This window comes from Argiope bruennichi, chromosome X2 (assembly GCF_947563725.1).
Source record: "Argiope bruennichi chromosome X2, qqArgBrue1.1, whole genome shotgun sequence".
NCBI classification, from domain to species: Eukaryota; Metazoa; Arthropoda; class Arachnida; order Araneae; family Araneidae; genus Argiope; species Argiope bruennichi.
The window spans coordinates 63,812,692-63,828,568 of NC_079163.1; the positions used below are offsets into that span (position 1 = coordinate 63,812,692).

General features: G+C 29.7%; 1 protein-coding gene across 6 annotated transcripts in view; it reads right to left on the minus strand.

The window, feature by feature from the left end:
* The window catches only part of LOC129959995 (oxysterol-binding protein-related protein 6-like), an 86,877-nt gene that overhangs the window by 48,760 nt on the left and 22,240 nt on the right, over positions 1 to 15,877 (minus strand). The window contains exon 1 of one of the 6 annotated variants that reach the window (XM_056072967.1): positions 52 to 195. The exons of the other annotated variants lie outside the window; for them this stretch is intronic. The gene's annotated coding sequence lies outside the window, so the exon portion shown is untranslated. Of the gene's footprint in view, positions 1 to 51; positions 196 to 15,877 lie in introns of those variants that run through there. 6 annotated transcript variants of the gene reach the window in all.

Sequence of the window (15,877 nt, forward strand, 5' to 3'; positions counted from 1 at the left end):
CTTCAAAGTACTGTCGGTAAATAAAGGGTTAAAAAAACGAAAGATACTTACTATTTCGTTTGCGAGTAAAATTACAGAACACAACAAAGTTATAGTTTACATCCACACGTTTTTACAGACTCGACATTCACTTATTTGTATTAAAATCAGAACATCCAAAATACGAGTAACCTCCTTTACGACACGGCAATAAAGTGTTTTAACTCGGTAAAAGAGGATTTTGCAAAATGATAGAATCAGGAAAATGTCCACTACTGACCTTCGAGATCCTTCACAGAAATTTGCATCTAAGTTTACCGGGAAAATTGACCGTTTTTCTTCAAGGAAAACCATCATTATGGTTGAAAATGTTTTCCTCACAAATCTAACATTGATCCAACAGGATAAATGACCAAGAAACTACACATAATAGATTAAACAATTCGCGATTAACATTCAAGTAATTATTACAGATGTTTTGTTTGTACGTGGAATGAATGTGTAAATCTATCAAGGAAGAATTCTATTTTAAAATACATTAAGCCTTCCTATTTTTGAAAAAGTTTTGAATTATTGTTCTATAATCGTTATTTTATCGCTTTGTTCTTATGTAGAAAAGAAAATAATTGAAATTGATTCTTCACCTATCAAACAGTCTGCACACGCACGGGGTCTTTTTGACCCTATCTTTTCTATTTTGCTTAGAAATTCTAGGAATTTATAAAAGTGTACACCTGTTAATTTCCTATACCTTCATGGGGGAGCTAGAAGAAGATTAGAATTATAGGAATCAATGAAACAATGTAACTATGTTATTTTTTAAAGTAGAGTTGAGGTCAAAATGATCCCTGTGCATGCTAGAGTTTCAATGTTATGACTATGACAGCGTACGAACGTGAGCAGCAGAGATCTGGAAAGAGTTCTACTTTAAACAAAATGATGATAACTCAGACTTGTCAAATATTGATAAAATTTTGGAAAATGATCATGATGCAAAATTGGAAGAAAACGTAGATTTTGAATATTCCAAAAAAGTGTGATCCAGTCTTTTCTTCTCGTGAAAGAAGTAGAAAATCCTTATATAAATTTCTTCTCTTTAAAATGTCTTGAAATTTATGTTAAAAATTCATTTTATTCTAAATGAGGAATGATAAAAGTGTTATAAATGAAGTGTTATAAATATATGTATATAAAAATGAAAGACAAAAGTTATAAATTTTCAAAGCTATTTGTTAAAGCTTCTTTTTCCAAAAAATCTCAAACGTAAACTATATGTAGATTTTCTTTTTCTTTCAATATTTGTACATACAAAAAAAAAACCATTTACCATACAAATAATGAATTTTATATGAATGCAATGGAAAAAAAAAAGGAAATTAATACAGAAAAAGTATGAAAAAAAGTGTTAAGTTCAATTTTGGTTTTTCTTATTAAAAATTGCATTTTTGTCTTAAATAGCACACACTTGAATAAAAAAATATTCATATATTCTGATCATATTTTATTTTTATAAAAATATAGCAAATACGATAAGAAGTAAGCATGTGACAATTAGGGATCAAAATGACCCGTCCGGCTGCTAATGTTCAAAAAATGGGTGCGTGTGTTGAAAAATTAAGAGGTGAAAAATGTGTAATATTTATTAAAAAATTATAAAAAGTTGAAATTTTATAGTACTGCATTCATTTTTCAAAAAGCTTTTACCAGTTTCAATAATGAACGACTGCTCTGAAAATTTCATTTGCGTATCTTTGCTTTCTATTCCATGTTGTGAAGAACACCAGTTATTTGAAAATTAAATCCTAAAAAGTCGAGAGGAAGAATCATTGCATTATACGATTCTTTCTCATATATATTTAAATATCATTTAGGAGAAAGGGCACTTGATGATTTTTTTAAGCCTCTCTGTCCAGATAAATAAATAATTCTATAATTTCAGACACACATAGAAAATCAGAGTATAGAATGAACATTAGGAGAATCAACCTCTTTTATTTGGCCGATTGGATACAAAATTTGATAAATATCTACAATTTTCATTTCAAAATAGTATACCAAATTCCATTTACGCAGCTTGCAGCGTTTCTGAGTCATTGTGTTAAATTATCCACGATACACAGACAGATAGTTAGCTGATCCTTGGTATGCCAAATTTTGTCCATCAAATTCATTACGTTTCTGCAATATAGTATTCAAATGCAAGCGGTGAACAAAACGTAAAAGAAATATGCAATTTCGAGGGTAAGACCAAGTATTAAATTCCATTCTTCAAGCTCGTCACGTTTTTCAATTATCATTTCACAGACAGACCAACATAATTCCAAAAAAGATTTTAAAATGTGGAAATTCATAAAATTTTAGGTCGAATTTCTTGATGTTTCTCTTTGTACACTTTGCACATGAGAAAGTAAAAAACCTATGTACATTAATCCAATCAATAAAACTCTCTAAACATCAAACTTCGGAAACCATTAGCGTAAAGCTGGATTTTATCTCATTCATAGACCACTAACATATTAGAAATTTCCCTTCAAAAGTACAAAACACCATTATCTCCCTTAATGATTCGATCAAATTTAACTGTGTAAGTTCTTTTTATTAACTGGTTCTCTTCACATTTACGTTAAACCTAATAGCTGTTTTTCCTAAATTTAAGTACGCTTTCCACTTAGAAACTTTTGATTTTTGAGTTTTTTTTTTTTTTTTCATGTCATATTATGTAAGCACTTTCCAATAAGATTTAAAGCCGACGCCTTTTTGAAGCATACTGATTAACAGTTTTAATTATTTATGGGTGATGCTAATGTTACGGAAGGGGTGGGGGAAGCAAGTAAGTTTGGCTGCGACGAGCCTTTCCATGACAAAGTGGCAATATTGATTTTATTACCAGGAAAATTGTTCGTTGATTATCATATTTCATGTTGTCGGACACTTGCCCTGTATGTAGATCTCTTGAGAATATATTCAGCAGATGATTAATTAGAATTGAATGAAACTATCTGAAAAAAAAACGCAAAAGAAGACAACTCAGGCACAAAACAATTGATCTTAGCTTTAGGATCAGAACTTTGAAATCATGGATTGAGGGTGAAGATCAGATTAAATATTGTAATGCCGCCATTATTTCGGAGGCAGTATTTGTATATTCAGATATAAATTTGATTGTATTATTAACTAACTAGTCGGTGACCAGCTTGTCCTAGAGAAATGCTGCTCTTACTGAATGCTAAATTGTAGAAAAGGAAAGTATAACAAAATCCCATGACTGAAAAATACGAATACAATGAAAATTGAAATATATACGAAAATTAACTGTCTCTATGCCTGTTTTCAAAATAAAGTATTTTAAAGTATAAGAAAATTTCAATTTTCTTTATCAAAATGTCTTATAGGGGGAAAAAAAAAACATGAATTATAAAAATCTCAAAATTAAATGAAAGAAAAAATTTGTGATTTGAAAACAAAGCAAAAAAAAAAAAATCATAGCTAATAACGTGGATAATAAAGTCCATTATCACATTAAAAGAAGTATCGGTTTGAAGTATGTACAAGAAAAAATTTCATTATTCAAAATTTATTAAATGAAATCAAAATCTCCCATTCATTGAGATTGAGTTGATAAACTATTTTAAAAAATGTATTATATTAAATTGTGTTTAAGTGAAAATCTGCCGTGGCGTTAGTTTAGTCAAATGTATTAAAGAAAACAATCTTTGCTAACCGTAGCCTTAAAAAAGAAACTAGAGGAAGTTGCCTTTCCCAAATATTCGCCGATACTCTCTAATAAAGGTGAATTTATATTTTATACGCGTTTTTTCCCAACAGTTGAAACCAAAATTTAACACAGAACTACAACTCCACTCACAAAATTACAAACCAAATCTGATATTGCATTTTAGAGTTATTTCACTTACATACTTTTAAACTGAGAGATGTTAAACCTCTTGTTGGATTTGGCTCAGAATATGATAGGCGTCTACAAGGCGGATGTTAAATCTGTGTACCGAATTTTATCCATTTAGCTCTTTTCGTTTTGTAGTTATTGTGTTAACTTATATTCGAACAGCAGAGCAGATCGAATTCCTCTGAATAGATTTTGCTCAAATTCGACAAAAATTTAAAAATTAAGTGTAAAGACTATATACCACATTTCAAAACATTTTTGAGTTAACTTTGTCACAAACGGACAGGCAGACATTTCTTCAAAATTTCAAATTCAGGAAGGTCTAAAACGGGGAGATTTGGCAAAATCCAGAGTTCATATTTTTTGACGACTACAATACTTCCTCCATACTTAGTATAAGAGAAAGTAAAAAAGTTATGTTTTTCTACTATTTATGAAATATGAAATTAGCTTGATTTTGATTAGAAAGATGAAAAGTGTTAGCGCAAATCACAAGAAATATGTTTTTAAAAATTGTTAAATTAAAGGGTAAATTATACGAAAATTAAATTGGTTTCATTAAAAATATAACTTAAGAGAATTTTAAAATGCTGTAAAACTAATTATAATGAGATAATATTTTCAGAGAATAAAGTGGAAAAAAAATGTCAAAAGTTGCTTGATTTTTAACTAACTGAAATTGTAATCATCTTTTGGAATTTGAATGTCGACATAATTTTTTCTCTCATTTTGATAACAAACAAACTTTGATAATAAACAAAACTTAATCAAGATGGGTGAAAAATTGAAAATTTGCATACGGAACAGCCAACGAAAGACAGACAGGTATAAAACTCCAAAAGTTTCGGAAAAACCTGTTTTTTTGTGTCTAATTTGTAAATAAATAAGCATAAAAAATGACATCAAGCATAATTTACAATTAAAATGTTATTTTACGATTGTCTACTGTTAGAGAAAAATAATAAATAAAACTGTCAAAAATTATAAATGAGTTTTAATAGTGATAAAATATGCCGTTTAGTGCAAAACTTCGCAAATTTGTGCAAAGAGAATTTTTTTTCGAGCATTAATTCTTTTATGACGAATTTTTGACGCATCTTGTACTTTGTTTATACATTGCTTACCACTTTATTAAAATTCACAATCTTTTTTACATGAGTCCTAAATTGTGCCTTTCCTATTAACCCTTTGGGTACATTTGATGCTTTATAAAGTCACGCATTTATTTGGAATTCAAGTCTCAATTACTTTGTAATGCCAGTTGCATTGAGTTATCGCAATATCATGTAGTAGTATTTAACATGAAATAAATTAATTGTAAAAGTACTGCTTTTACAAGCCCAACAAATTAAATGTGTTTTAAAAGTGCAATTTTTTTAAATAAACGTGTACCCAAAGGGTTAAGAGGAAACTGCGATACTGATATCATGCCTGCAGAATTATTCTCAAACAATGAATTAACAGACAACTAATTATCTGATACTAATTTCAGCGGCAACGAAGAAGTTAATCTGTTCTCACTTAAAGACGATTCTATTGAAGAAATTCAAATAAAAAAGTTCCAAGTGAAAAATCATTCAATGAATTTAATTCGATTTATAATGTTGTACTTATAATTCAAAAACAAATCAGCATGTCAGGTGGATGATTAAAGATTTTTTTTTTCATTAAACGCATGCCTGTATGCATATAAATCACACAAAATAAGAACTGTGAAATTAATATTGTAGGAATGCAATAAGAGTTTTCTTTTTCTCTCTTTTAAGAAAATATTTAATTTTAAAACATAATTATTGCTATGTAGTAACATGCTATCATAAAATCCGCAAAGTTAATACTTTTAAATAAGTTTGGATTAGTTTACTTTTAAATAAATATGAAAAACCAAAGTTGTTAATTGAGATTTCGATTATACATCTTTTCATTTGTATTCATTTCAATACGTCGTCTTATGCTAGTCCATTGAAAGACATAAACGGTGCTTCATTATTAAATTTTGGTAATGACAGGCTGAAAAACATGCTATGGAAAACACCAATTTTGCACAATTGTTCATAACTTCCTCAAATAAATTGATAAGAGGGTATGAAATTCGTTTTCCATTACATTATCAGTGATATACATATTATATTTTTCTTTTATCTCCAGAGTATTTCACTTGCAGGAGGACAGTCTTGGTGACATACCATCATTGAGTAAATTAAGAACAGAAATTGCTCAATTCTGTTTTCATTTTGTAGTTTCATTATATTTTATTTCATCCTATCCGCCATGATGCTTAACTTGAAGTGTGTAACTTCGTAAATAATATATTCTTCGGTATAATCGCATTTGTAAATAAATTTATTATTTCATTCATAAATGGCCCTTTAATGGTTTTTCGTTTAAAGATAATTATTTGATCTAATGACAATGATTTAATAATGATTTTCTTCATTTGATGTATTCTACATTATTTTATAAATACATGTAATATATTTTTAATAAATAGCCTCATCATAATAACTAAACTGTGTGTGTGTAATAAAACTTCATTAAATGAGAAGAAAAATTCTCTTTAAACCATAGTTTTATTTTTCTCGCTCATAAGCGAAAACGTTCATTTTTTATCAGCTTTAAAAAGTTCTTTGGGCATCCCACGCCCAGAAACTTCAGAAACAAATTCACCACGGCAAGGTAAAAATAAAGAAAGAAAAGAAAAGAAAAGAAATCACGTGAAAGCATTCCAAGCTTATACACATTTGAGACGGGGTTTCAATAACATTTAGCTAATCAAGCATTTATTAAAAGCACGATTTTCAGATGATACTGTAGCTTCGCGAAGTACACTTAAAGTTTCAGCAATTAAGACCCTGTACGGCATAGGAAAATTGTAAACCGCATAACTTTCAAGTGAAATTTTAATTCAAGGCGTTAGAAAAAAATTAATTCCAGGAACGAGGTTAAATGGAATTTATTACAGTTTCTGCCTTTTGCATGTTTCGTACGGTAGTAGGTGTTTTCCTGTCTCAGATTCTGCGAAGATGAAAAGGCTTATTGAACATGTTTAAAATTTTGAAAACTTATTTGGTCGCTGGTCATAGTTTAAAATAAATATTCAATATTAAAAAATACAACAAAATATCTTCAGATGTAATATAGAAAGACAAATGTAATAGATAAAATAGCGTGAGAAAATAATATAAAAGCAAAATGAACCTTTATAAAATAATTTGTATTACACTATAACATCTGCCTGATATTGTTACAAATTTATAATACCACTTCCTAGTCATGTTGGTCTTATGACAGAAAAGAGAGATTTAAAATTAAGATAGGATAGCTTATGTCTTATGGCAGGATAGCAAAGCAATGACATCCCATCTTGGTGACAAAATTAAAACTTTGGAAAATGGAAAAATTATGACCCTATCTCTCTTAGAAACTGAGGTCTGCAAATTCTTCTAGTGAGTTCTATATGATGGCACGTTCTGTTGGCAGGCCATATAAACAAGAGGTGTTCAAACAAATTATTCTTCCAACTAGTGGGTTGTAGATTCCAGCGTCGTCGATACTGCTGTTACTATTATTTCATAAGCGATTTGTGGTTTACTTGTGTGTTGCTAATTTCTACAAAGCTACGAAAGTTTTTGTTCTTTGTGAACATTTCAACAGCATCCCCACCACCACCATTCTTCGTGTTTACTGAAAAATTCGCCGAATAAAACGTCGTTTTCCATTACCTAGCTTGTTGGATTATATTCACTGTACAGACAACACACGGTTTTCTTAACATTGGTTCAGAAGCAGAATAATTGCAGTGCATGGTGAAGGCGAGATCTCAGGCGAAAATGTCAAAGAATGTTATGATAATTTTGTTGGTCGATTTTGTCGTGAAAATTGAGGAAAAAGAGATGTGATTTAGACAAGAGACAATGGTGCAAGGGCAAGAAGAAATGAAGAAACTAATCTGAGTTGGAAAAGAGATAAGAGCATAAGTGGAAGAAATTAAAAATCATGTTAATAGGTGCATAGGAATCTATACATCTATTAACATGATTTTTGAACTTTCTTTTCTGTCTTCTTGGAAATTTCTTAACATGATCTTTCTATGCGTCTATTAACATGATCTTTGGACTCTCTTTTCACACTTGGACAGATGGCCAATGTGAAAAGAGAGATTGATCAAAGTAATAGGCGATGTTCAAAGCAAGAACAGTGAAAAGAGTCCGGGAAATGCTTTAGTGATTTTGAGAAGAAACTAAAAAAATTTTGGGCAAGTTCAGGAATCATACATTCTAGACCAATTGCCAAACCCTTGACATTTGACGGGAAAATATTACGGGTTACTTTCACGACTTTCGTTTAACAGTTTTGAGTTCTCTAACAGATGGATGTATCTCGTGAAATGCAGTCAATTTTTAGCCTCTCTCCGGAGACAAGCGGCGGAGATTCTACACGAAATACTAGTTGATGACGAACCTAATGACCATCGATTGAAAAAGAGTTCGTCCAAAATTGAAAAATTTATCCTCAGATTCCCTCCCCGAGAGCGATTTTCAGATTTTAAAAAATTATTTTTATTTATTTTCTTCGTTGCTTAAATTGACTTCACCGTTACTTTACCCAGAAAAGTTGTATAATAATACCGGGGAATACATTTTTCAATTTAAACGAACTCTTTATCAATTCTGAGAAAGCTCATAATTTTAATCGCAAATATCTCCGTCAATTCTGTAGATAACATCATGAAACTTTTCCCTATACCTTTTTTTTATGGTATAGCGTAACATTTTCTAATTTAATATGTTGACCAATCTCCTTTATTTTTACATTTCCTAACTTTACCGAGTGGGTTTAGGGGTGCTGTAACCTGCCTCAATGAATTCACCATATTCAATTTACTATTGGTACATGTTATTTCTCTGGCTATTCAAGACGTCGTTTTGAATTTAAAGGCTTTAAAAGGACTTTACCTATCATCCTAACTAAATATATACAGTTGTTATATACTATATATAATATTGGTTTTTCTCGCTACAAATTCTTTTATGTAATGTCTCATCTTCGCCAAATTTCGAAGCGTAGCCACTGACAAATGTCCTTAGATAATTTTCTTGTTAAAAAAACACGCATTTTAAATAATAAATTACATCAGTATATAGGTGGCTATCGAAAAAAATGGAAACACCTGTGAATAAAATTTTGAATGCGCTTCGTAGACATTAAAATATAATAATAGTCACCAGTTTTTTTATAAATAGCAATGTATATATTCTGGTAGTATGTGTTAGCTTTATTGAAGTTCCGTAATTCTTCAGGCGTTTCTAGAGGTACGGTGTCTAAAGTCATGATAGCATACATAAAGCGCGGCAAGAAAAGCTCGGCAAAGCAAAATCAAGGGTGGAAAGAGAAGCTCAGTGAAAGAGACCGACGGGTATTGAAGCTGATTGTAATGTCTAAAAAGCGAACAACTGCAGCAAAAGTGACTGCAGAGCTCAATACCCATCTGGATTTTCCAGTGTCAGTGATTACAGTTAAAAAACCCTTCATAAACAGAACATTTATGTCAGAGCAGCAATTCCCAAGCCACTTGTCACAGATGTTAATGGTAAACATCATTTACAGTGGTGTCACACTCGCAAAACCTAGTTGATTGATAAGTGGGAAAAAGTGATATGGTCTGACGAATCACGTTCCACACTTTTTCCTACAACAAGACGGGTGCACGTTTGGAGGACACCTGCACAAGCGTATAATCGTGATTGTCTCCTTCCAACTGTGAAGCAAGGAGGTGGAACTGTCATGATATTGGCAGCCATGTCGAGGCTTCCTGCGGAACTAATCGTAACCCTGAAAGGAAGGATCACTGGGGAGAAGTATAAAGAAATTTTAGCTGACCTATGTTTCCTAAGATGGAAACTTTGTTTCCTGTAAGAGTGGAATTTTTCAGGATGATAATGCCCTTATCCATGCAACGAGATTTGTCCAATCATGGTTTGACGAACAAGAGGGTGAAGTTCAACATCTGGCTTGGCTCGCACAGTCACCCAACTTCAATATAATTGAACCGTTATGGTCTATTTTAGAACGTTCAATACGGAATCGATATCCTCCACCTCAGAGATTTCACAATATCTCCTGGAAGAATGGTGCAATATTCCTCTAAACACTATTCAACACTTATATGAATCGATTCCCAGGCGAATCCAAGCTGTATTACATGCCAAGGGCGTTCCTACTCCATACTAATACAAGATTCTTTATAAATCTAAGGTGTTTCCATTATTTTGATAACCACCTGTAAATTTGTTTAAGTATTATTTTCGGATCGGAACTATTTTACACGGATTCCTGTGGAAAAGCTGTAACGAGTGTTTCGCAGTACGTATAAGATTCAGGAATGAATTATGCTCGATAAGTGAGGTTCCACTGTATATGCTTACGAAATAAAACACACACTTGTATATTCCAATTCAATCATTCATTAATTTAAAGAATAAACTAAATATAGTAGCAGTATTTTACACTTCAAATATTTTGTTGAAACATGTGCTTTATTTATTAACTAGATTCTATTTTTATACATTATCATTTTACGTAAGTTTGTAAAGATGAAATGCTGCGATCGCTTTTCACTATTTTCCTGATGTGCTTGCTGGCTTTGAAATTTTGTATACTTCTGTATTTTTGATGGCAACTATTATTTTAAAAATTTAATTATTAGTTAATCGCTCGATTTAAAAATTTTAATATAAATGGCACCATCTGCAAGTTAATTTCAGAAAAAATTATTACAAGATTCTATATTATAATATGGATATATAATTCATTCTTATTGTATAATTTTATTTATAATATAATAATGAATTATAAATTAAAGACTAAAAAAAATCGAAAATGAAAATAAATATTTGATCGTAAACTCATTTTATTCCAAATGTATTATTTTCTGCAATCAGCACATTTTAAGAACAGTTGCCGAATCCATGAAAGCATTAAAAATTTAAGTAGGTAATTGATTCTAATAATAAAATCTGGGATTTTTTAGACATCTTTTTCGATTGAAATGTAGATTCAAGATTTTTCAAAGATTTTCTTTAACCGATATATGCTGCATTCTTTTGTTATTATCCATATACATTTAAATAGTTTACATAATGTTAGTTTATAATACATTGCTAAACTCATATAGCTTCAAATTTTCAGTAATTGGCAGCAAAGTAAACTATGTTCCATTTCATAAAATCCATAAGTATCACTGATGAATGTGGAATTCAGAGGTAAACAAAATGGAATTTTCTTAAAGTATTTAAATAAAACAGAAAAATTATATCGTGCATATGAATTAAATAACAAATTTAAAGACTACTAAAAGTTACTGTTTCGCTCTTTAAATTTTTCAGGTTTTAAACATATAAATGAAAAAAAAAAAAAAAAAAAAAAAAGAAGAAGAAAAAGAAGAAGATACCATCTACCATTAATATATTAACAGAGAACGACAAATTGCAGCTTAAAACTTAAATGATTTAATCGATGTTATAGTTAGGATATAGTTTCCCTTAAGTTATATTCCAAAGGGTCAAAGATACATTATTAGAAACATTTTTCTACGTACAATAGAAAGGAAGGGTTATTTTGCTGAACAAGACTTTCAAAACTTTTTAAAATGGTTCAGTCAGAAAATTGTTCAAGAAGTATTAATAAAAGCCATGGTTGGCCATGAGGAGAGCACTTCTCTTTTTATTTCATTTATTTTTGGAGACAGTTTTTTCATGCTTATAAGCAATGGTTGATTTAGATACATTATGAGCCTCCTCTTAATAAATTGCCAAATTTGGTTTCACAAATCAACCCTTTCTTGATTTGATTAACTTATTCATGATTTATTTTAATTATTATTATTTATTTTTTTAGATTTGTAAAAGTACGTTTGTCTTTATTTATTTATTATTAATCAAGACTGCCTGGTAACCATGTTTGTACATAATATTATTGAAATAGAAATTAAGTATTTATAAATAATATAGTAATTAAGTGAATGAATAGAAACCTAATCAATTATACTTGATAAAATTTTATTAAAAATGTTTTATAATTTATAAATTTATTAAATAATTTATATATTTATACCAATTTCTTTATTTGGTTTCTAAAATTTTAATCAATAAATTTTTCAATCGATAACCCAACGGCCCAGGCAGCTGCCTAAACGAAACTTCATCACTATTCATAAAAATGCATTTGTTTTACAAATTAAAGCATTACTTAAAACTACAAAATCAAATACAACAAAAAAATAAAAAGCACAAGTAACTCAGTAATAAATTTTATTCTCATTTATAGTCATCATGAAATTGAAGTACATCATTTATTATTAGTAGTAAAATATTTTTTTTTTTTTTTTCACATTTGAAGTGCAGAATATTAATGATTTTACTCTCTCCAATGGAATTGAATATAAAAGTAATGATAAAATCCTTTTACATATTTTCATATAGATTTAAAAACGCTTCAGACACACACAAACAAAAATAATAGGTAATGGTTAATTCAATTTATACTTTCCAAGTTGAATTTAAAACAAAAGGTACAAGTTTCATGTAATATGTTATTGGGCTTTTCGTTATTATGTGTGCCATTTTCAAACTAAGGAAGCATTTTAAACTAAATCAAATAAAATTAAAGATATCGAAGAAACTTCATTTTGCTAAATAATAACATATAAATATATAAATATCTAGCATTATAATCTTTTCAAAAAATAATTTCAGTAAGAAGTTCTTAAAGAATACATATTCAATTAATAAAAGATACATTCAATTAATAAAAATATTCAACAGTCAGGAATAATATCACATTCATTGATCATTTAAATTACTCTTTAAAAAAATCCATATAAAATTGCTGCCAACTTAATAAAAAAATTTCGCCTACATTTTAACAAAATAAATTATTTCTGACTGTGAAGATGAGACTTATAAATAAATGAAAGTATATTGTTAAGTAGATTTTTATTTGGCGACATTTTTGGTGAACAAATTTGGCGAAAAAATGCTAGGTCTCGAAGCTTGGTTCTCGATACATGATAAGCTTTGCAGAAAATTCGATCCTTCACCTCATCAGACAACTCCTCTGAAGTTAGCTTCAATGTTGATTGAGCCATTAAACACTGCAGCAAAGCCTAGTGAGCTCTACGATTCATACTACTGTGCAACTCGTGCTCCATTGCGATTGAATTATAAATGCATACTTCTTCTTAAATTTGAATTTTAACAGTAACTAAATTTGAATTTTTAAGAGTAACAGTAAACAAATTTAAAATTAAATTGTATGAAACTAAAAAAATGTCTGTCATCATTTGCGTCTCTCTTCACAAATAAAAGAGGATACATGGTGCAATAATGTATCTAAAATAAAGCAAACTAAATACAACATCAATCTTTGGTATAAATTTTACGACTTTTCTCAGGAACTAATTTTGTGTAATTAAAGTAGAATTACATCTAGCATTTAATAGCTATACAGTAAGACAGATTTGGTAATAACTGAAAACTTGCATGTTAACATTTTTTAAATTGGAAACACTGAAATTGAAGATCAATTATTAACGTTATTTAGGACAGAATCAACTTGACTTTAAGCACTTATCTATTAAATATCCTAATGCTCTTCAGGTGTTGAACTAATCTTTTAATTCAGTTGAAACGCAATTATGGAAAAGGCAGAATGTTAAAATTGTTTTTATGAAATAGCTATCGTTCTTCATATCAGCCCCTATTACATAAAAAAATTCATTCATTCATTCATTTATTTATTTAATGTTTTTTCCATGTATGCTTCTGTTGCATACATGGAAAAAACATGAAGGGGAAAAACCCCAAAAATTGTAAGAGGAAATCATTGTTCCACTTCTCAAAACTTTTTTTTTTATTTTTTTATTTTGCAAAACATAATGTATAGTCTGACATTAAAAGAATGTGTTAATGACTTGTAACTAACAGTAATAACTAATTGAAATATATATCTACGATGAAATACTTAACATTAGCATACCATATTAACTGTCTCAAGTTGAGCATCTCATTCTCAGCAGGCCATTATTTTAAATATGACAATAGTCATTTAACTCGCAATAAGAATTTCATAATTATGTTTTAAATTCGACATTTAGTGGAATTTAGTTGAGTTCCTAGACTTTAAATATTGAATGGTGCAGGACTGTGTAAAAATATCGCTAATATATAAAGTATTTCGCATGTTCTGAAACCCATCACTGATGTACTTTGAGAAAGTATTGCATGATCAGTGATAAGTCAAGTTTATATCGTAGAAAAGATAAATACCTTACAAAACATTTTGTGACGTATCAGTATCTAGTGAACATAGAGTCTAATGAATGTCACTGTCTATCAATATCTAATGTACTATGGAATTATGCTATGTGCGCGTGGAACTCGGCTGTTCAATCCAACGCCAAATTTCCTGGGTTTTCTTCGGTGGAGATGCCTAAAAAACACTTTACCATATTGAAAATAGAGGTGAACCGCCCTTAAGACTCATCATATTATTGGGAAATGTTGCCAGATTTGAAGACTTTGCTGCTTCCAACCTTGATTAACTAACTAATCGATAAACACGATTGCATTTGGGACTTTAAGGTCTACACTAGATTGAGAATAGGCTCCCCCCCCTTCGTCTTTGTTCTGAGTGATTATTTTTGTATTGAGTATATATTTTAAGATACTGTGGTGCATTTTTTTTTAGTTCAGTTTAAAATATTTAGTCCTTTAAATATTTTGATATGTTCTTATTCTTTTTGATATATTTTGTGATTCGTTTTTATATTTTAATACTGATTTTTATGATAAAATAATTATGGGAAAATTGAAACCAGAAAATCGGATATTACAGATGCCTTTAAGGATATAATTAAGAATCTTACAAAGGATGAGGATGATAATGAGAAAGGAATGAGTGATAAAATTACGAATTATTTTAAAGTACAAGCTGGAAAATAGGGGCACACGGAATAAAATACGAATAATTTTTAATATCTTTCTTCAATTATTAAAAAATTATCAGAAACATTAAGCACCTTCCAATTGGATTTATACCAAGCAACAGAGGATGAAGGCAAAAACGATAAATCAACACTTAGAATCAAGATTAAAAGATTTGGACAATTAAAACCACATGTTGGAAACAAAATAATATGACAGAATAGGATTCTCAGAGATATTAAAATTTAATTGGACAGTGAAATAATAATAAAAAGGAATTTAAAGTTGTTATTGATGCCATCGAAAAAATTAAACAAGAAAATCGATTAATAGTAAAAGAATTAAAACCAAATTGAAAAAAGAATAATAAATAACTATCGAAGCAAATAGCAAAGTCTACGCCCAGGTGGCGAAAAGAGTAACAAAACTACGTCATCCCTTTAATAACTTGCCTGACGAAGAAAGTGTTTCAGTGCTGCAAACTCAAATCAATAACAATTTGATTCTCACACAAACAAGAATTTGTTAACAAGAATTTTACCTGCCCACCACTTCGAGCTTAGAATTAGATCCAAACTTGGGATGGATCTAATTCTACTTTCACGAGAAAATATTTAAAAAATCATATCTAATGCCTTAGAATATAACACGACCAAAAAGCATCTCGATAACACCCAGGATATTACATTACGACAGCATCTGAACGCAAGCTTCAATTAATAGTATAAAATTAAGAAAACAGGGATCGACGAGGTACAAGAAGGTTTATTAAAGAAAAACTGAGTAATCCGAATAATGAATTTCTTATCAAAATCGATTCCCTAATTTTTGCTAAATATAGAAAAATTAAACATTAGGATTTACCTACTGACTGTGCCATTTTTAAACACATTTTTCAGAGACACAGGCTCTATTTTGCACGAAGTAAAATCCGATTCACCGTGTTTATAGATGTAATGCAGATCCGTACCTGTGCGGGTTTTGGGCATAGTGCCAAGGATTGTCCGAATAA